At 52.4% G+C, this 20,822-nt stretch overlaps 1 protein-coding gene and 1 pseudogene across 2 annotated transcripts in view; one reads left to right on the forward strand and one right to left on the reverse strand.

Moving 5' to 3' along the window:
• The window catches only part of GRIK3 (glutamate ionotropic receptor kainate type subunit 3), a 223,964-nt gene that overhangs the window by 9,061 nt on the left and 194,081 nt on the right, over window positions 1–20,822 (forward strand). The gene's annotated exons all lie outside the window — the stretch shown is intronic.
• Window positions 227–332, reverse strand: LOC124516648 (uncharacterized; annotated as a pseudogene).

Raw genomic sequence — 20,822 nt, forward strand, 5'->3', positions numbered from 1 at the left:
CCCCGTCCAGGCTCTGGCACTTGGGATAAGTCACTTAGCCTTCGATTTCCTCACCTGCAAAATGGGGATAATAATAGATTTGGCCGCGTGGGCTCATTGTGAGAATTAGTATGCCTGGCACAATAGCAGCTTTCAATGCACTTTTACAATCTAGCATGTGGATAAGTTCACAGGTTCTGGAATCTTCTGGCCCGAGTTTGAGGCCTGCCTCCATCACTTCCCACCTGTGTGATCTTGGGCAAATTTATCTAATAATAATAACGATGATGATGACGATGATGATGATGATGATGATACTACACTTGATCTTAGCCAAAAGGCCGAGAAGCGATAATGATGATGATGATAATGGTATCTGCCTCACAGGGTTGTTATAAGGATTAAATGAATTAATGCATATGAAGTGTTTAGACCACAGCCATGGGAAGCACTCAACAAATGGTGTCCATTACTCTTATGGTACAATAGCCATGCTCACTGGTTCTGGTTCTGGTCTGCTCCCTATGCTCCCATGCAACCCTACAGAAATGTAAAGGCATTTCTCCCAATTAGAGATGCTCAGTTCTTCCCACCAGGCGTTGAGAGCTAAGCTAACCCCAGTGCTGCTTGTGTGTTACACCCAGTGAGCGCCTGGCTTCCTCGGACCTCAGCTTCGGTGTCTCCTTGTACAGCCCAGGCCAGTTCAGCCTTCTCAGCAGCTACTTCACTTTGCCGAGTTAGACTGAGCTGGCGGTCTCTTGAGATCCCCTGGTCTTTTTCACAGGCATCGCTGCTGATCTATAACTTCTCTCATCTTCCCTTTGGCAGTTGATCTTTTGAGCCTAAAGGCAGGACCTGTCATTTATCCTCAGTAAATCCCACCATGGAACCTTCAGGCAGTTATTCTTGCTCGTTGTTCCTGGACCACCAGAGCCTGCTTCTGGTTCAACATCCTCAGGAAGTAGGCATGGATTTCACCTGGTCTCCCTCTGGGGGGTCTGTGGTGGACAGGTTAAGTGGTTATTGGCCTACACTACGGTGGGGGCTGGGAATTGCTGCTCTGGACAGTGTAGCTTTTGCGGCTCCTCTTCCATTGTTTGCCTTGCTTCGTGCCATCTGAGCCTGAGATGAGCCCGCCTTCCCTCCCTTCAGCTATTTCTGCCATCGACGCATTAGGCAGGAAATGACCAACGTCAGAGTCTGTTGGCTTAATTCAGTAATCATGGATCCGCGATCCTATACTTTAACCCGCTTCAAAACCCCACTAGCTTCCTTATACTTTCAGGCCCTTTAGGACATGCCCCGGTTGGCAGACCTATACTGCATCCCTCCTTGCCTCATACACACTCTGCGCTCCTCTATACTGAACACCCAAGTCCGCAGGAGGCACCGTGCCTTCCCTCACACCCTGGGGCCTCCACTCTTGTTATTCTTTGCAGACAACTTCTAGTCATCCTTCAGGTTTCAGCAAACGTGTCTTTTCCTCCAGGAAGCTTTTCTTCATGTCTGCCCACTTCTTTGGGCCCCCACAGCACCCTGTATTTCCCTTATCGTAGCACTTATTATATAAGCAGAGACCCCGATGACTTATTCACCACTTCATCTGGTGCGCCTAGCACAGTGGATGGCACATAGTAGGTGATTAATAACTGTTGAATAAATGAATGCATTGATGAATACAGTCATTTGAGTAGAAGTCCACACTCCTGCCCTGTTACTCAGCTCAACATTTTTTCCATCTGGTCAACAAGATTTCATGAAAGGCATTGTTAGAGCCTTCTACAAAGTCAAAGTTCTAATGATGTCTGTGGTGTTCTGACACATGAATTCAACACCTTCTATACCAAGACTTTTTCCGTGTAGTAGCTTGGGCAGAACTGGAATATTCAGGGGAGTGGGTCCTTCGTTCCCGGGACTAGATTGGTCTTCATATCCATTGTTTGGTTCATACCGTGATGATTCTCCTCGTGAGAGACACAAGGTGTCTGTTTCCAGAAGAAACTGAAGAAGGGCTCGTGGTCCTCTTGTCTTCCTGACCTCACCTGTTTCTCCTTCCCACTTGCCCCTAAGCATCCCTGCTGCTCCCTTGGGTTGTTGAACCCAGCAAGAGAACTTCTGCTACTCATCCTTAATAGGCTGGCCACTTAGGACAGCTGCTAGACAGGGATGTTTTGTCGCTTACACTGTGGCCAATTATAGGTCAGGCCTCTCTGTTTTCCATCTTCACCACATCACTTACTACTGCAAGGATGTCTAGACAACAGGTCTACATGCCAGCTTTGTGTAAAGCAGAGGTGTTCAGGCTATATGGACAGTCAGCCTGGAGCATTTAGCCCTGGGGTTGAGTGCATCATCCGCACTGGGTTCTTGAGAGTGTGAATGTGTATATTTCTATGTGTTTGTGTTATTTTAAGAAATGACCAGTTGGAGGTTTGCTTCTCTAGCACAGGCTTCCCAGGTTGTGGCTCAACAGCCATTCTTTACCCCAAGCCTGTTAAATGGATCAGTGGGAAACTGAAGACTTAAGTGTTGAAGTGACGGTCCCAATTCCTGACTGTGCTGATTGGTCTGCTGTATTTGTGTAGCTGAGAGTGAGGCCAGGGCAGGTTTGCAGTGAGGCCCTGGGCTTCCCCTCTTGAGCATGACAGAACCGGGCTCTGCCCTGAGGCCATGCCCTCCCTTCCTTGCTTCCCTCCCCAAGGAAACAGATGACACATTATGGGCAGAAAGAGCCTGTTGCCTACATGGCCATTTTTCCTGCCCAGTTTAATAGAGGTGACAGCCGTCTATTTTACTTGTCTCGTAACATTGAATCAGTAAATAAAATATGGGTGAACTCTCAGGTTTAGCTGAATTATGGCTGGTCCCTGGGGGTTGAGGGCTGGGGGAGAGCTGAGCAGAGAGGTTGAATCCCTGGCTTGTTGCAAGAGAACCTGAGCCTTGTGTCCTCCTGTGGCTCCAGGAAATCTTTCAGTGCTGAAGAAGGCCAGGCAAGGTCACCTTGTTGGACTATCTCTGAGTCCATGGAAGAACTGGAACACAACTGGGGGTCCCCCAAGTGTTGGAACTATAGGAGTACAGTACCTGTCCCTATTCTTTTCCTATCACAGATTAGGATACTGAGGACCAAATGGGGGACATGATTTGTGCCACATCCCTTGGGAAGCCATGGGAAAATCAGATGAAAACATGAGTCTCTGACCTCCACTATATTAAGAAAACTCAGTTCCTCTCTCTCTCTCTCTCTCTCTCTCTCTCACACACACACACACACACACACGCACACACACACGCATACACTTGAAGCTTTACATTTTCAGTCTTGAGATAGAGACTAAATTTTTGTAATACTGAAAAACAGACCGATAAAACATTTTTCCACATTGAGGGAGAAGTACAAACCAGATTCGTGTGTGTTTAGAAAGGCTTGTGGATAACGGATCCACCCTATGAAGTTCCCACGAGGCCGGGGAGATGAAGGTTCACCCCTAACCTCTGTGTTCAGCACCACGGAGAGCAGTCAGGCGCTGGGGTAGTGAGTGGGCGCCATCTGCCCGCTGACTCTTCTGGCAGGGGTGATGTGGTTATTGCAAGGTCTTGCTAAACAGGCATTCTTTTTCAGAATGCTATTCCTCTAGGATTCTGGTGTTCGTAAACTGGACTGAGGTGTTTAGCAGGCACACAGTAGGCTAGTGAGAACTATCGTTTGTGGTCGTTCAAATCAAGCAATTCACAGTAAAAAAAAATGAAGGCAACAGATAGAATTTGCTCATCCACCCCCCCACCCCCCATAAATTGTGCCTAAGCCTTTGGTGCCTTGTACAGCTTGTCTGCTAGGGAGCAGTAGCAGATGACAAAACGAGCGAACATTTCTATTGTCAAATATCACACCCGATACCAAGCATCTTTGCTCAGCTTGTCAACATCATCTTTCACATTGCATTTGGTAAGTAGGCTTGTGTTATGTATTTTTATCCTGCTAAATGTGATTTCTTAAAAGTATTTTGTGTGTTATTGTTTCCTGAGTTGTGGAACCCTGCATACCTATAATGGAGCCGTATTTTCTGCTAGTAAATAAAACGACTCTTCGTTCAGGTGATGGGAATGGAATGTGCCAGGGCTTTGTGGTTTTCCCCCAAAGAACCCCAGAAGTACCAGGTGCTGTACCACCTGGATGTGTCTGGGAAGCCTTGTGATTGGCCTGGGTATTGACAAAGGTCTCTCCTAGATAGAAAGTCACTCCGAGTGGCCTCAGCATACCTCTGAGAGAGGGGTAGCTTGTGTCCATTACCGAGGCACTCTGGGTTGGCCAGAACACCTGGTCTAGAAGCCAAAGAGCATAGGAACCTAAGAGTATTTGGATGATAGACTCTGAGGAACTGACACGTGCCTCTGAACACAGAGTGACATTTAAGTAAATAGGCTCCAAGGATGTAGGAGACAAGATGGCACCTTTCAGTCATACAGCAGAAAGATCTGGAATGGGCAGAGGGGAAGTACGCTATGATACCAACAAAGCAGGGCTCTTCAGGAGCCCTGGCTTGAGAGATCTCAGGAAGAAAGGATTGGTTTCTTTGCTGCTCCTGCTTGGGTTCAGAGAATCAGAAAAATCTGCTTTGGAAATGTGGCTATTTTTATGCTGTTTGTAATTTAGTGTTTATTTCCTGTCGTTTTCACATGGACTCAGGGCTGACTCACTGATTCACCAAACATGGGTGGCGCGTCCACTCTGTACTGCAGAGTGCACAGGGAAGGGACTTGTGGAGGGCCTGGGGGCGTGAAGCAGCCTCCCTGGACCTGGTGGTAACTCAGTGGCCTCCTGCTAGGTCCATGTAGGTGACCTTCAGTGATAGCCATGGTTCCTTGAACAATCAGATACGTGCAGTTTGGACCAGAGCCCCACACCTGGATCTTTCTCATTCTCCTGGGTGCTGGGGAGGGGCACTGAGGCTCAGAGAGGAGAAGAAACAAGCTAAAAATCACACAGCAGAGCCAGCTGGGAAGCCATGTCTGTTCCCTTTCACCCTTTACACCTCTGTTCTACTTGCCTTGCTGCTAAACCATATCACTCCTTCCACTGTTCTGAGAGCCCCCTCCTCCCGAGCTGTCACACCCTATCCTCGGGCCCCCGTCAGGGTTCATTTTGGCCAGTTGTCTGTCTCTCGTCAGAATGGAACCTTACGTTTTCTAGATGGGGCAGGTGAGTAAGTGTAAGTAAGGAGGAAAGGTAGGGGTAGGGACTAGTATCTGATTTTTGTCTCTGAAGAAGTGAGTCTGTCTCCTTTGGTGGAAGTTTTTCTCTCTGGCTGACTCACCTTCTTCCTGCTGCAGTGTAAATCCATCTTGTCCGTGACATGACATGGCCATTTGTGGAGTTTGGGAAGGAACATCTAGATTGGGAAACAGTAGCTTCGGGGACTTCCTTTTCTAGGGCTGTAGCAAAGAAACTCTCAAACAATTAAGCTGAAATGGCTACACTGTCCCTCACATGGGCTCAGGCAGATTTATAAGATTTTCTTTTTTAAAAAATTGGGATTTTTTTCCCTGGAGACAATGATTTATGGAATAATCAATTTCTTTATCTACCTAATACATTGGAGCGATCCGTCCACGCAGGCATCAATCTCCCCCAGAGGCTGGAGAGGGCCGACAGCCTTTTGAGCCTGACTCACCCGGCAGAAGGTGGCTTTTTCTGTGAGCGACTTTGATCCCAGAGTCTGGCTCTGAGGCCCACAGTAAGGAAGGTCTGGGGCTCCCGCAGCCCCGCTCTTTGAGCAGAAATGCTAATGCTTTCTCCTGCTTGGTGTCAGCCCCACCTGGAGAGGAGTCAGGTCCAGCACTTGCTGGCCCCGTGGTACAGGTATGGAGGCTGGGATGAAGGTCAAAATCCAGAGCTTGGAGATGTGAAGGTAAGGGCTGTCATTCTCTTCATCTCTGAAGGCTGTAGTGTAGAAGGGGGAGCAAACCTGGCCTTAGAAGTCCCAGCGGAGAGAATTGGAGCCAGTGGGATGATGGTCCAAGGAGGCAGAATTCGGTTCAATGCCAGCCATCTCGTATTCAGTGCTATTTGAAGATTAAGTAAGATACCTCGGGAGTAGTGATCTTCCTGGTACGGGAGATAATCAAGAACACGTTGGCCAAGGATGTTGCCAGGGGACTCCGGGTTCCTTTCACCGTGAAACTCCAGGCATCCCCAGCCGTGATGCTATAAAACCCCAGGCTTTCTAAGCTCCCCGAAAGGAATGCGCCCGCCCTGGTTACACAAACTCCACGAACTCACAAACTCTGAGTTCAGAGTGGTGGCTGCAGCCAGCCCCAGGAAGGACCTGTTGATATTTTTGAGCAGTGTAATTCCAGATACAGGGGCACTCCTGATGTCACGTAATTGGCACATCTCTCTGAGGTAGGTACGATTACCTTCTCGTGCAATTGTAGAAGCCGATGTGTAAAGGAGAATGGGTGGGTCCAAGGTCACACAGCTGGTTGGGGTAGAGCTTTGGCTCATTCAAACCGGCACCTCTTTACTCCATGAGCCTTTAGTGAGCACATACTGTGAGCACATACAGCCCTGTGCCAGGTGCTAGGACTACAAGGGGGAGCAAGACAGATACGCTTCTGGCCCTTACGGAGCTTGCATTCTGGCAGGACAGACATCAAGGAGTCACTACAAGTTCAAAGCGTGTTATAGAAGGGAAGCGCAGGCTGCCTGGGGGAACACCAGGAAGGGCTTCCCTGAAGAAGTGACATTTGGGCTGACACCCGGGGGAGAGGAAAGGGGCAGTGAGGTGAAGGTGCTGGGGAGGAGGGAGGCACGGGTTCTAGGTAGAGGGAGCAGCATGTTCAGACGCCCAAGGGGCAGACAGTTGTGTTAAGTTAAACCAGAAGAAACTGCCAGCTTTGTAGGTCAAACGTGGCCAAATACCAGCAGAATTGTATTAAAAAAAAACAAAAACAAAACAAAACTCAAGGAAGTCCAGTGTGAATAGAGCAGAGAGAGGGGGTATGGCAAGATAAGGCCTGAGTAGTGGGCCTCGAGCCAAGGTAAGGAGGCTGGACTTCATCCCAAGGGCACTGGGGAGACATGGAGGACCGTAGAAAGGGAGCAGCCTTTGAAAAGTCATCCTGGTGGCTGTGTGGTGTGACTACATGGGGGTGAAAGTGGAAGCTGGGGGCCCATCAGGAAGCTGTTGAAGTAGTCCAGGTGAGAAAGGACAGCGAGATGGGAAGATGGCAGGTTAATTGGGGACCAAGTGTCCAGGTTCCTTCTCAGAAGCCTGGCTCTTCCTCTGCCCCAGGCCTGAGCACTGGAGGCCAGGCCATGATACCTGTGAGTGGACCGTCCCCAGAGCCATGTGCCTGTTTTCTGAGCCCTCCATCGATGGGTACCACATCTGGTCGTCTGAGAGCTCAGCTGGGCCTCTGGCCGCATTTCATGGTTTCCTGGGTTGGCCGGGGAACCCTAGGTGAGTTCCGTCTCCTGCTGCACAAGGCAATGAGCCCTCCTTGGCAGGTGGGCCGCTCTCAGTCTCCTTCAGCAGGCAGGCGGGGCTTGTGGGTCAGACCTTCTGCAAGTGCTAGGTCTTTGTGACAACCTGTCCGAGAGGCTTCAGAAAGGAGCTCTTTGGGGGCGCCTGGGTGGCTCAGTCAGTTAAGCGTCCGACTTCAGCTCAGGTCATGATTTCACGGCTCGTGAGTTCGAGCCCCGCGTCGGGCTGTGTGCTGACAGCTCAGAGCCTGGAGCCTGTTTCAGATTCTGTGTCTCCCTCTCTCTCTCTGACCCTCTCCCGTTCATGCTCTGTCTCTCTCTGTCTCAAAAGTAAATAAACGTTAAAAAAAGAAAGGAGCTCTGTGGCTGAGCTGAAACCCCTTCTCCCGTTGAGGAGGGAACCCTCCTTCTCCTCGGCAGAAGGTGGGAGGAGGGAGACCTCTGACCTGCAGGGCAGGCGCAGGGGTCGCTGCTGCCTAGGACTGCAGCATCAGGGGCGGGAGTGACAGCACCACACAGATCTGGCTGGGCTGGGCTTCCCCTTGTGGTTTCAATTTCCAGCCCCCTGTGCTAACACAGTGTTACTGTGCTCATAGACGTAACAGTCGCGATGTGTTAGAGGCTTGCAGTGTGTCAGACACCGCAAAGAGCATCTTCCTGACATTCATTCACTTAATACAGCAAATCTGAGCAGTAGGAACTTTATCCCCACCTTATAGATGAGGAAAAGAACCTGGCGTCACGCACGCGGCAAAAGCATTCAGAGATGGTAATTGACATCATCGCTGTCATCCATCATCATGGTCGCTGTTGGTTTAAATAATGGATGCAAAGACCTATCCCAGTACCTGGCGCAAAGTGGGTGCTCAGGGAGTATTTGTTGAACCTGTTTGTACAGATTCAGGCAGAAAATGGGGTGAGTGGCCTGGGTCAGGAGAGGGGAAAAGCTTGGGAAAGGGCTCTTGCCAGCTTCCTGGATCCCCGAGGATCTCTTGCTTCCATTCCCCTGGCTAGGCCTTTCTTAGCCTGGTCCCTCCCCTGTTGCCTGCTCCTCGCCCACCCCCCATTCTTCTAGCGAGGGCGCCGGATTCTCTGATGCCATTTCTTGGCAGCCGCAAGGGAAGCAGGGACAGCCTCCAGTGTCCCCCTGTCTTGGGAGGGAGTCGGTTGGAAGACCCTCCCATCGTTCAGGGCTTCACCCTCCGGTTGGCTCTGCTCTGTCCTCAGCCACTGGCAGCGGCTTCCCTCAGCCAGTCCAGTCAGGACTCCACAGAAACACCTCTTCACACACAGACCCGTTGTCAGCTCGAGGCAGGTGGTGAGGCTGTTTCTGACCCCGTGCTTCTGCATTCTGTGTTTTCCACCTGAATGCCCTCCCCTTTTCTCCTGCTGCATTTCTTTCTCATACTTCATGTCCTGTCATAGGCTCACCTCCTCCAGGAAGCCTCCTCTGATACACCCAGGCAGTGGTACAACCTTCCCTGAGCCTCCCGGAGCCTTGCTGCACCGTCCGTTGTTATAACACTTCTTGTGGGTGCAGAAATGATCTTCTTCCCCATCATGCCCCTGGTGACCCCAGAGCTCACGCTGAAGCTTGTGGAACCTCTTGTGTTTGCCTCCAACTAGTTGTTAATTTTTTTTTTATCCTGTTATTAAAACAACACCCATGACAACATCTTTTGATGGTTTACTCTCTTGGAGACAGACTTCTTAGCCTAGAATTTAAGGGATTCTCCTTCTGATCTCTTTTTCTAGGTTCTGCCCTCCCCCACCCCCCCATCAATTTAATTTTAAGTTGAATTAGTTTCTTAGGTTGAGTTAGCCAACATACCCAAATTGGGATGTTTTATATAAAGTTTTGGGTTTCCGGCTTCCTTTCCCACATTCCCACATGCCACAGCCCCCACCTGTCTTTATAGAGCTTCCGCCAAGATGGGGCGATTTACTGTTATGCAGTAAAAGCATAAGTACTCTTCTTGCTGTGGAGTTAAGAGGGAAAGGTGAAATGTTTTGTGTGGCTGTGTTTTTATTATCAGGAGTGAAGAAGACGCAGACCAGGAGGGCCGTTTATTTCAAACATTTGTCCCTCACCGGTCCTGCTTCCCCGTTGGGTTCCTGTTGGCTCCTGCAGGCACCGAGTCCCTGACCCCCATGGGGGCCAGGAGCTTCTCAAAGGCAAGGCCCTCATCTCATTCTTATTTACTGTGATGATAAGACCTAGTGCTCGCTGAGCCCTTTTCCCATCTCCTTTAACCCTTACAACGTCCCGAAGATGGGGACCCTTATCCCCTCTTCCCAGAGGAGGGATCTAAGCCCTAGCCAGGGGGAGGACCCCTTCGGTAAGTGACGGTGTCTCCCAGATTTGAACACCGGTCTGCCTGGCCCCAGCTTGATTCCCCTGTGTATTTCCAGCAGCCATGCCAAACGAGGCCCAGAGCAGACCATTCATAAGTGCTTGACAAATCAGACTGAATCCCGGAGTCGCAGATGGGATGGAGTTCTGGGAGACGTCCTCCGGCAGTGGACAGTGGCATGCTTGGGATGTTCCTGGCCCTTTTCCTTCTTTTGGTGCCTGGATGGCTCTGAGTGATGCTGTGTATCTCTAGGGCAGCATCACGCACAATTAGGCTAATGTGTGCTGGGCAGAGAATTTGCTGTGAGTCCCTTCGCATTACCATGTCTTTGAGGCACTAGGACGTGGTGGGGGCATCAGAGCTCTGCAGGAGCATTTAAAAACATTTTTTTAAAGTTTATCCACTTTTGAGAGAGAGAGAGACAGAGACAGAGCATGAGCAGGGGAGGGGCAGAGAGAGAGAGAGAGAGGGAGACACAGAATCCAAAGCAGGCTCCGAGCTGTCAGCACAGAGCCCGACACGGGACTCGAACTTTCGAACCGTGAGATCATGAACTGAGCTGAAGGCAGATGCTCAACCCACCGAGCCACCCAGGCGCCCCTGCAGGAGCATTTTAACAACCTCTGTCTGTGCTGGCTCCCTCTGGTGTTCGCCGTGGCCGCAGGCCCATCATGCCGACACAGTCCCGGCAACTAATCAGGCCTGGATAATAGGCCACACGGACACACGCCCTTTTCCCGCCCGCCTCTGAGCTCTGGGGATGCAGAGGAGGAGGGTTGCACAGCCTCCATTTCTGCTTGGCCGGGGTCGGGGGAGAATGGGGAGGGCAGGGAGAGGCTGTGCCCGCACTCCAGCAGGCATGAGATGCTGGGCGCCCTTGCCTTGGCTAGGCTGCGGCTGAGGGGCACCTACGGTGAGAGGGCGGGTTGTCTGGTGTCAGTCAGGACTCAGGAGGTGGCCGCAGAGGGAAGACTTAGCAAAGAATGAATCAGCGGCTGTGTCTAGAATAGTGTCTGTAAATGCCGCCTCTCCCGGACGCAGCCGGTTTAAGATTCTAGACATCTGGCCTCTCTGGGTCTGGAAGAGGGTCTCTTCCCGGGGAGAATATCCTTGGCTGATGGTGGTAGGTGTCTGGGGCGCCTGGGTGGCGCAGTCGGTTAAGCGTCCGACTTCAGCCAGGTCACGATCTCGCGGTCCGTGAGTTCGAGCCCCGCGTCAGGCTCTGGGCTGATGGCTCAGAGCCTGGAGCCTGTTTCCGATTCTGTGTCCCCCTCTCTCTCTGCCCCTCCCCCGTTCATGCTCTGTCTCTCTCTGTCCCAAAAAAAAAAAAAAAAAAAAAAAAACGTTGATGGTGGTAGGTGTCGTGGCAAGGACGAGGCGTGAGTGACTTTCTCCCGACACCACCTGGGAGCTGGCGCCCGCTGGAGGTCTCCCGGGCCCACGGTTCAGGGCCGCCTTCCGGGGCTGGGCTCAGACCCGCCCCACTGTGGGAACCGGAGGTCTTGACTTTTGGAAAGTGCGGTGGTCCTCAAGGTTATTGGAGGCATAGCTCTTGTGACAGTCCGTTGGAGTAGCCTTCGTTCTTCCCAGTCCTGAGTAGGTCATGCTGAGGATGTCAGCCCCACCCCCATATTAGCGGATCTAGGGTCATCCACCTCCTGGGAGCTTGGAACCAAAAGAGGGGGAGTAAGAGGCCCCATGCAACACACCATATCCCTTGGGCTCGGTGCTTCCTGCGCCAGCTGGAAGTGACTTTGCATGGTCCCCTTGCCGGGGTAGATGCCAGCCCCTCCAGGGGTGGCGAAGAGAAGGCTTCCTCTGTGTCCCACTCAGGGTGGACAGTACTACCTCTCCTCATTGTCCCTGCAGGCAGGCTCACACTTAAAACAAATAAACAAGAAGAGAACTAATAGACCCAGACTGGGAAAAAACTCCCACTAGGACTTACTGGGCACTTACAATGCCAGACAGTATGGAAGCAATTCTGGGTATTCACTCTTTAGTCCTTGCAGCGACCCTGTGAAATGGTCCAGTCATCCCCATCTTCAGGTGAAGAAATTGTGTGTGGCTCGGGACATGAGAGCACTGACCGGGTCACTCAGCCAGTAGGTGGCAGAACCCGGGTTCCCGGGGGGAGGTCGGCTTCAGAGCCCTTAGCCGTTCGCTCTAGGATGTGTCTGCATACTTAGAGAAAACACGAGTTACTGCTGAGTATGGATTTTTCCAGATTTCTGAACCTAGAATCCTGATAGAATCTGGGCAGGATCTTCCTGGGCTTCAGGATCCCTTGATGCTAAGACAGGAACAGGATGTTTAGACTCTATTTTGAGCCCACTGTTTTCATCCTTGAATGAACCAATGTGGATGAATTCCTATTGAGAGACAAAGAGTGAGTCAGGAAGAGGAAGCCAGTGATTGAGACAGAGGCACTCAGAACAGAGGAGATGGGGAGGGACAAAGAGATGGGACAGAGACAGAGAGGAGAAAGGGAGCTTAAGTGTGTTTGGTACTGGGATAAAGAAGCTCTCAAACACCTGGTGGGGTCAGAACGACTTCACAGAGTGGCAGGTTCAGATATCCTAGACGCCCACCTGGGATTGCTTCACTCTGGTGCCCACCAGGCTTTCTGCCCCCCACCCCCCCACCCCCACTTACCTCCAGCTGCTCAGCAAAGAGGCCATCCGGTGTGGTTTACCTCCTATAGGTGGATGGGCACCATATGTAAAATACTGAAAGTTGTGCTAGCCTGGCCCAGAGTGGGGTTCAGTGAGTTACTGGATGGAGTCTTCCTAGAGGAACCAGATCATCTAAATGGGATCCATGTGAAGAGACGTCTGAGAATCTGCCAGAAAAGGAACACCTTAGCTTAGAGTACACCCATCCTGGTTGATTCTCAGGAGCCGGTCTGCAGTTCACCTTGCTTGCCTGGCTTCTTCTGCCCCCCCCCCCCCCCACATCTCTCCTTCCCTCAATAAATGCTGGTTGAGCCCCTATTATGCGCCCGGAGTTTCAGGTGCTGGCTCTAGGGACGAGATTCCCTTCTTCATGGGATCCTGTCTAATATGTTCGGGATGACAAACAGTAAGCAAGTGAAAAAGTCAGTACACGCACAGTTAGGGATTAGAGCAAATGCTAGGCATGAACATAATTGAGAGGCTACTCTGTGCTTTTTGGGAGCAGGGCGAGCCTCTCTGAGGAGGTAGCATTCAGGCCGAGGCCTGAAGAAGGGGGAGGAATTGCCATGTGAAGCATGTAGGAGCGTTCCAGGCAGAGGGAGCAGCATGTGTGAGGGCCTTGAGGGTCGGAAAGATTGTAGGATGGTCAAAGGAGAGAAAGAAGTTCTCTGTAGCACGGGGGCTTGGTGTGCAGGGGTGGGGGTGAGGCATGGCATAAGATGAAGCTGGGAGGTGGCTTTGCAAGGTCCCGTTCCGGTGTCGTCTCTGGGCTTTCCCAAGCTGGCACAGGTTCTGGTCTGAGGCACGGGCCAGCTTCATACCACAGACCATTGGTTCCTGTGGCCCGTTTAGGCTTTGGGGGTCAGCCTTCAGTCTTCTGTACATTCTCGCGTGGAGCTGCTCTTGGCCAGTGACGCCTCCTCCAAGCCCTGGGGGGAGGCTCCCCCAAGCCTGTCCCAAGCACATGCTGGATGCAGCAATGGAAAAGCCAGTGCGACCCCATGGAGGGGCAGGCTCTCTATGGGGGTGGGGCTTCTCTTCCAGGGAGATTCATGTCTCCTGGCAAATCCCCAGCATCTAGGGGAGTGAACTCCAGGTGGAGGTCTTTAGGAGTCTAATGGTTCTGGGGGACACAGGTGGGCATTAAACAGCAAAGGTTCTGATTGGCTCCTTCCATGGAGCATGTGACAAGAGTTTTTTTTTTTTTTAATGTTTATTTATTTATTTATTTAAAAAAAATTTTTTTTTTCAACGTTTATTTTTGGGACAGAGAGAGACAGAGCATGAACGGGGGAGGGGCAGAGAGAGAGGGAGACACAGAATCGGAAACAGGCTCCAGGCTCTGAGCCATCAGCCCAGAGCCTGACGCGGGGCTCGAACTCACGGACCGCGAGATCGTGACCTGGCTGAAGTCGGACGCTTAACCGACTGCGCCACCCAGGCGCCCCTTTAATGTTTATTTTTGAGAGAGAGACAGAGTGCGAGCAGGGGAGGGGCAGAGGGAGAGGGGGAGACACAGCATCCGAAGCAGGCTCCAGGCTCGGAGCTGTCAGCACAGAGTCCGACACGGGGCTCGAACTCACAAACGGTGAGATCATGACCTGAGCCGAAGTCGGACACTTAACCGACTGAGCCACCCAGGCGCCCCACAGGTGCCGGGCTGTGTGCCACCTACGCGTGGCCCACACTTCTCGAGGAAGAGTACACACACTCTTCCAGGCATCCAGGTATCGCAAGGATGGGACACCAGGCCATCTGGTTCAATCCACTGATATATTATTCAGCATATGTGAGTGTGTGGGTCCAGGCTGGGTGCTTTGGGGGAACCCTAGGAGGAGAGTCCGTCATTTCCGATAGCAGAATTCTCTCCAGTTGGCCGAGTGTGTGCACGTCTGTGTCCCGTTCCATGCTCCCAGCAGCGAGTTCGGCAGGCAGGGCAGGACGGAGGCTCCCCGGTTGGCGCTGAAAAGACTGAGGTTCGCTGAGGCCAGGTCACTACTTCAAAGTCACACCGGGGGTGTCTAGAAAGCCCTGACTGAGGTCCGAATGCGGATCACTCCTTCACCATGTAAGCGCTCTGCCAACTCGAGAACACAAGGCCAGCCCCCTTTTTCTCGTCTGTAAATGTGGGGTAACGTGCTAAATGTCGAAGCGCTTGGCTGGGGGCCTGGGAAAGAGTCCGTGGCCAGTAAGCTCCGTTTCCCTCTGGCCTTCTGACCCGACTCTGGGCCTGGGCAGCTCCTAGCCCATCCCCTTCCTCCCCGCCTCGCGAGTTTCACGTGCGTTGTCGTGACCTTGCACAGAAATGTCTTGATAGCTGCTGCCGGGTAGACAAAACATCTGGAAGATTGGTCCATCCTTTTTCTCTCCGTCCCACTGTTTTGGTGTCATGAAGATAAAGCCACAGACACGGAACTGCCAGGGCCCAGTTCCCAGAAGGCCATAAAACACGGGCGATGCTGCCTGGCCCCACTCGCCGCAATCCAGTAAAGTGCTCCTTGCATCCAACACACGGTTATTTTTTACAAAATCGCTGAACTAGCCATGTTAGCTGTACTGATCAATAAATTACTTTGATGAAAACTCAGTAGGCGGCGTCCCCCCGGTGCTCATTCCCGCACAAAGGAAGAGCTCCACACTCTTCCCTTCTCAGTGCCACTTCTTGGTGCCATTTCCTGTCTCCTTTTTCTTCCTGGCGTACCGTTCCCGGGGCCACTGTCCGAGCCAGAACCCCCCCGGACAGGATGTGGAGCATTCTGGGACCACCGGCAGGGCTTCCGGCCCAGGGCATGGGAGCTCCGTCGGGGGAGAAAGTTGATCCATCTACCGAAGCCTCCAAGAAGAGACTTGCTTTCCAGGGCACCCTGTATCCATGGCCACCTGCTGCTGGGTGTCCTCCCATCTGTGAGACTCCTGATTAGCAGCCCTGCTGGGGGGAGTGACAGCCAGTCACAGCACCGGCCTCCTTGCTTAGAAGAACCAGGAGCCACAACAGATCCATGGTCTTCCCTTCAAGTCACTCATTCATTCGTTTGCGTGACGTGTTTTGAGACCTTGCTGTGGGCTCGGAACTTTCCGTGTGCAGTCTTACTGAGTCCTTGCCAAAAGGCAGGTGTCGGGAGTTGACTTTTCACCACTGCCTCCCTTAGTTATAACAATACCTTTATCGCATATGCTTAGGGAAGGCAGGTTCCTGCATTCGATGAAGCGGCAGCTCATGCTAATGGTAAGTCCAGACACGGGGCTTCGCTGCCTGGGTTCAAATCCTGCCTCGTGACCTTGGACCAGCTCTGAACTTCTCCGTGCTTCAGTTTTTCCTTCTGTAAAATATGGATGAAAAAGTGTTTACCTCATCGGGTTGTAGCATAGATTGAGTTACTGAGGGCGAGCACCCCATGCCTAGAATTTTCGAGCACCATACGAGTGTTGGCTGCTTTAAGCTGGTGAGGATTAAGTGGGCTCCTATGTGGGGGCACCTGGGTGGCTGAGTCAGTTAAGCGTCTGACTCTTGCTTTTGGCTCAGGTCATGATCTCACGGTTTGTGAGTTCGAGCCCCGTGTCAGGCTCTGCCCTGACAGTGCAGAGCCTGCTGGGGATTCTGCCTCTCCCCCTCTCTCTGCCCCTCCCCTGCTTGCGCACACATGCTTGCACTCTCTCTGTCTCAAAATAAGTAAATAAAAAAACGTGAAAAGCTATGTGTAAAGTGCTCAGGATAGCACCTGCTGCATCTGAGAGCTTGAAGAATGTAAGCTAATGGCCTTGTCCCATCCAATTGTCACAACACTGCTGAGGCAAGAACTGTTAACCACCCCATGTTGCAGATGAGGAAACTGAGGCCAAGCAGCTCACCCAGGATTTCAGAGCAGAAATCTGACCATGGCTTGTCTGACTGCAGCCCCCGGCAGTCTTCTGTAGTGCTGGGCTGCCTGTGATTGTACTGCTTTGGAGTTGGAAAGCCCCCGGGAGATGCTTGGATGGGACAGGTGGGGAATCTGCCACCCAGAGGGGTCACATGACTCACCTGAGAGCACACTGTTAGGTGGGTGACTCCTGGGTGCTTCCTACACGCATCGTAGCCAGGGATCGTGTGTCCTGAAGTGGCCTGGGCTGTCTCCTGGCCATGTGTGCTGTCCTGTGCAAGGATGACCTTGTCCCCTTCACTCCAGGAGCATCTTAAGAGCTCCTCACACAGGTGCTAAATGAGTAGCAGGTACTTGGGTCGGACTGCCGGGTTTGGATCCTGGGTCCACCATTTCCCATCTGCCATGCTTTCTGTGCCTCAGTTTCCCTGGGTTGTAGACAGGACTGGGTGGGAGAAGGTGCCTGGCGTGCCCCGGGCACTCAGTAGACATTTGCTTCTATTTATTCTCCTCAAGAATAAACACTGAAATAAAAAGAATAAACGTCCCTTTGTACAGCTCTAAACATTTACAGCTCGTTCTGACCCTTAGACAGCTCTGGAAGATAGAACGGCTGGTGTCCGGTCTTCGCTAATTTGTAGCTGAGCAAAGAGAGATCCCGCTTAGGTGATGGGTCTGGGTCACACAGCTGGCCGGTGAGGGAGGCAGGACGCAAAGTCACATCTGTGGATCGGCAGAGCAGGCTTCTCCCCCAGCTGCAGCTGCCCCCTTTACGAAGTCCCTGCAGTGGGGAAACCTGGCCGCCCCCACGGAAGCCGGTACAGAGCTTGCTGGCCACTCAGGCCGCTTCTCCCCCTCCGCAGGGTAGGTACGCTGTCGGGGAGCCCAGCGCTGCTGGTCCCTGGGGGTGGCCCCGATCAGTAGCCTCAATACTTGCCTCCTCTTCTTCATTATTGGGACATTGGCTGCCCCCTCCAGGCTCTGTCTCTCCCCTGTCCCCTGCCCCCGCCAGTCCACATCCTGGGGACCGTGGCTGCAGGCCAGGGGACATTTTCCCCAATTACAGCGATCACCCAAGTTCCTGATTCAGCCTGGCCTGGCCCAGCCCCATTTGCATACCATTAGCTATGATGCCATGCATTATGGATTCATATTTAATTTTAGGACTTTTTGGAGGCAACTCTAACCTAATTAAAATCTCCTTCTCCAAGAACCTGACATTTCCCCGAACTCTGGTAACATGGGCTCTGCACGAATGGACCCCACACGCATACACACACACACACACACACCCCTCCAGCCATAGACGCACACTGCCATTTCAGCCCCGGTTCCTGTGGATTCTTTTTTTAAATGAAAAGGAAAAAAAAATGAAAAAAAAGTCTTTTTCCTCCAAGTTGATTTGTATGCAGACTTATCTCTGCGAGCCCCCTGGGGCTTGTGCCTGGAGAGGCTGCCAGATCTGGGCTCCACAGAGAATCCGGGGCCGGGGGAGTGTGGGGACCCAGGCTCTGCCTCAGCCTCGACCTGCCTCCCTCTGGGAGTCACTCAGCCTGCCCGCGCCTCAGTTTCCCCTCCTCCTTGCGATCATCGTGCGATAAAAATCTCAAGTCCACATCATGCCATTATCTTCAGCCCGTTTCAACTCAGGCAATCTGAAATGAAGTATGTGGAAATCTTTTTCCTTAATCAAATGAAAATAAGATAGCGGGGGTGGGGGGATGGAGGGAGAGATGAAAAGGTGGTGCACAGGGGATTTTTAAGACAGTGGAACTCTTCTGGATGATACTATAATGGTGGAACCGTGTCATTACACATTTGTCAAAACCCACAGAATATACAACACCAAGTCTGATGTCTGTGTAGGCTCATGGGTTGTAACAAATGTACCACTCTGGCAGGGGGTTGTTGATAGTGGGGGAGGCTGTACACGTGTGGGGCCAGGGCTATATGAAAACCCTCTCTGTTTCCTGCTTATTTTTTTTCTTCTGTGAACCTAAAACTTCCCTAAAAAATAATAAATTGCTCAATATTTCTCGAGCGCTCACGTCCGTCTAGCATTTCGCATGCATTAACTAATTCTCACGGCGACGACTTGAGGTCACTATTATGATCGTAGCATCCCCACTTGATGGAGGAGGAAACTGAGGCTCAGAGGGATAAGTAGCTTGCCCAAGGTCACACGGCAAGCAAGAGGAGGAGACTGGATTTATTCCTGGATGTTCTGGCTTCAGAGCCCATGGTTTTAACTATAACACTGACCATGCTGCACTAGAAATGCTGGAACTCAGACCGCACCTAAGCAAGCTGGGCCCTCTCTTGTCTGGGGAGGGTGAGGTGAGAGCACAGAGCTCCCCAGGGAGCGGGCGGGGGACGTTGGCCCAACACCATTCCCAGGTCCTCATCGTGACCTGCCCACACGCCTGTGTCTTTCCACGCGTGGAATAGCCAGAAAGCTGCATCTAGCTGGGTGGCTTTGTCTGGGGTTGATCCTAGGTTTGCAGTGCCAGGGGAAAAAATATACGGCATTTATTTTCCCCAACACTGAATTATGAAAAAATTTAAATGCCTAGGAAAGTTGACAAGAATTTTACTGGGAATACCCATACACTCACATGGTATTTCTTTTTTTTTTTTTTTTTTTAATTTTTTTTTTTCAACGTTTATTTATTTTTGGGACAGAGAGAGAGACAGAGCATGAACGGGGGAGGGCCAGAGAGAGAGGGAGACACAGAATGGGAAACAGGCTTCAGGCTCTGAGCCATCAGCCCAGAGCCCGACGCGGGGCTCGAACTCACGGACCGCGAGATCGTGACCTGGCTGAAGTCGGACGCTTAACCGACTGCGCCACCCAGGCGCCCCACTCACATGGTATTTCTTTAGTCATCGTCTGCCTTGTGCTCTGGTAGTGTCCTGGCTGATGTCCTCACACGCTCATTTCAGCCCTCACGCAGGGCCAGGGGAGTGGTCATTTTACAGACGAGGATACTGAGGCTCAGGCAGATGAAGATACTTGTCCGGTGCTGCCCGGCTTGGTAAGGGGGAGAGCTGGGAGTTGTACCCAGAGCTCTCTGACCCTCAAGGCTGATCTTTCTCACTTTTCTCTGTTATCCTCGTGAGATTCTGAAGCCCCTTTTATAATAATGGCAGGCAAAGCATCCTTACCTCGGCCCCTCTGGGTACCAGGAGGAGAGATGTGCATGGCGGTCAGAGGATGGAACGAGAGTGGAGGTGAGATACGGGGTGTTTCTCTCAGGCGGGCTTGTGCTGGGCACATCACCCTTTATGACAGTGGCTCCCTCTTCTGAGGCTCCTGGCCCCTGAGGGACCCAGAGCTCTAAAGAGCAGTTGGGCCCTCAGGCGGCTGCATGGGTCCCGGGGCTCCGGGGTCCTCCCACCTTCCCACTCTGCCTGCTTGGCTTGCCACACGGTGAAGCCCGGATTAGTGCTGTGATCCATCGGCGCCCTCCTCAGAAGCCTGAGCGGGCGTCCTGGCTCCCACGGCGCTCAGCCCCCTCCCTGGTCCGGGCCACTTCACCTCTCCCGTGGGACAGCCATTTTTCAACTGTGATGTAAAGAAGTAATTGTTGGACCAACACTCGTGGTTGACGGTGCTGAGAAAAGGCGCACAGTATACACACAGTATGGGGACTGTTCTTGTGACCTCCAGCTGGATTTGTACTCCCATCTCCAGCCGGGGCCTGATGGCATCCAAATGCCACCGCACACTCGGACCTCCTCGCCTTCACTCCTTTGGTCCTCTCTGCCTAGAATGCCCTTCCCAACATCCTCCAGTGTCAGATCTCCTCTCCTCCGGAAGGCTTTCCAGTGTCCCCTGTACGAATGACTTCCCTCTTCTCCCTCTCGCTGCCACCTGAGCTCCGTGATTAGAGGCACGGTCGGGTGCCGGGCCGTGTGGTTTGACTCGCCGCTCTGTCACTTGTTGGCTACCTGACCTTGTAAGTTACCGGTCTGCTCTCTGCCTCAGCGGGCTCATCTGCTAAATGGGCGCGATGGAAGTAGCTCCCTCCTCGTGAGACCTGCGTGAGTTATGACATGAGGGAGCATTGGCATGGTGTCTGCCACAAGCATTTCAGAGCCTGCCGAGTTGAGACGACTCTGTGCTCAGCCTCCAAGTGTGAGACTCGGCAAGGGGGAGGCCCCGCAGGCGGACGGGATCGCTCCAAAAGGCAAAACTCGGGGCGGCTCGTAGACTGAGGTGGAGAGTGGGCATGCTGCTGGGCTGAAGCAGGGGCCTCTGCCCTGTACGGGATCATCTCGGTGAGGACGTGGGCTTTCCCGTGCCCCAGTGCCAGTGGCACAGGGCTGGGGAACAGCCTCTTGGTTGTAAGAAGTCGCTGTGCTGACAGACCTGAGTTCAAATGCTGCCTGCACCACCGGTTTGCTGTGTGGCCTGGGGCAAGTTCCTGGGCTCCTCCCCGGCCTCAGTTTCCTCTCCTGTGAAGCG

This window comes from Lynx rufus, unplaced genomic scaffold, assembly GCF_022079265.1.
Source record: "Lynx rufus isolate CCGP_SWC_20201006 ecotype Redwood Valley unplaced genomic scaffold, mLynRuf1.p SCAF_2, whole genome shotgun sequence".
NCBI lineage: Eukaryota > Metazoa > Chordata > Mammalia > Carnivora > Felidae > Lynx > Lynx rufus.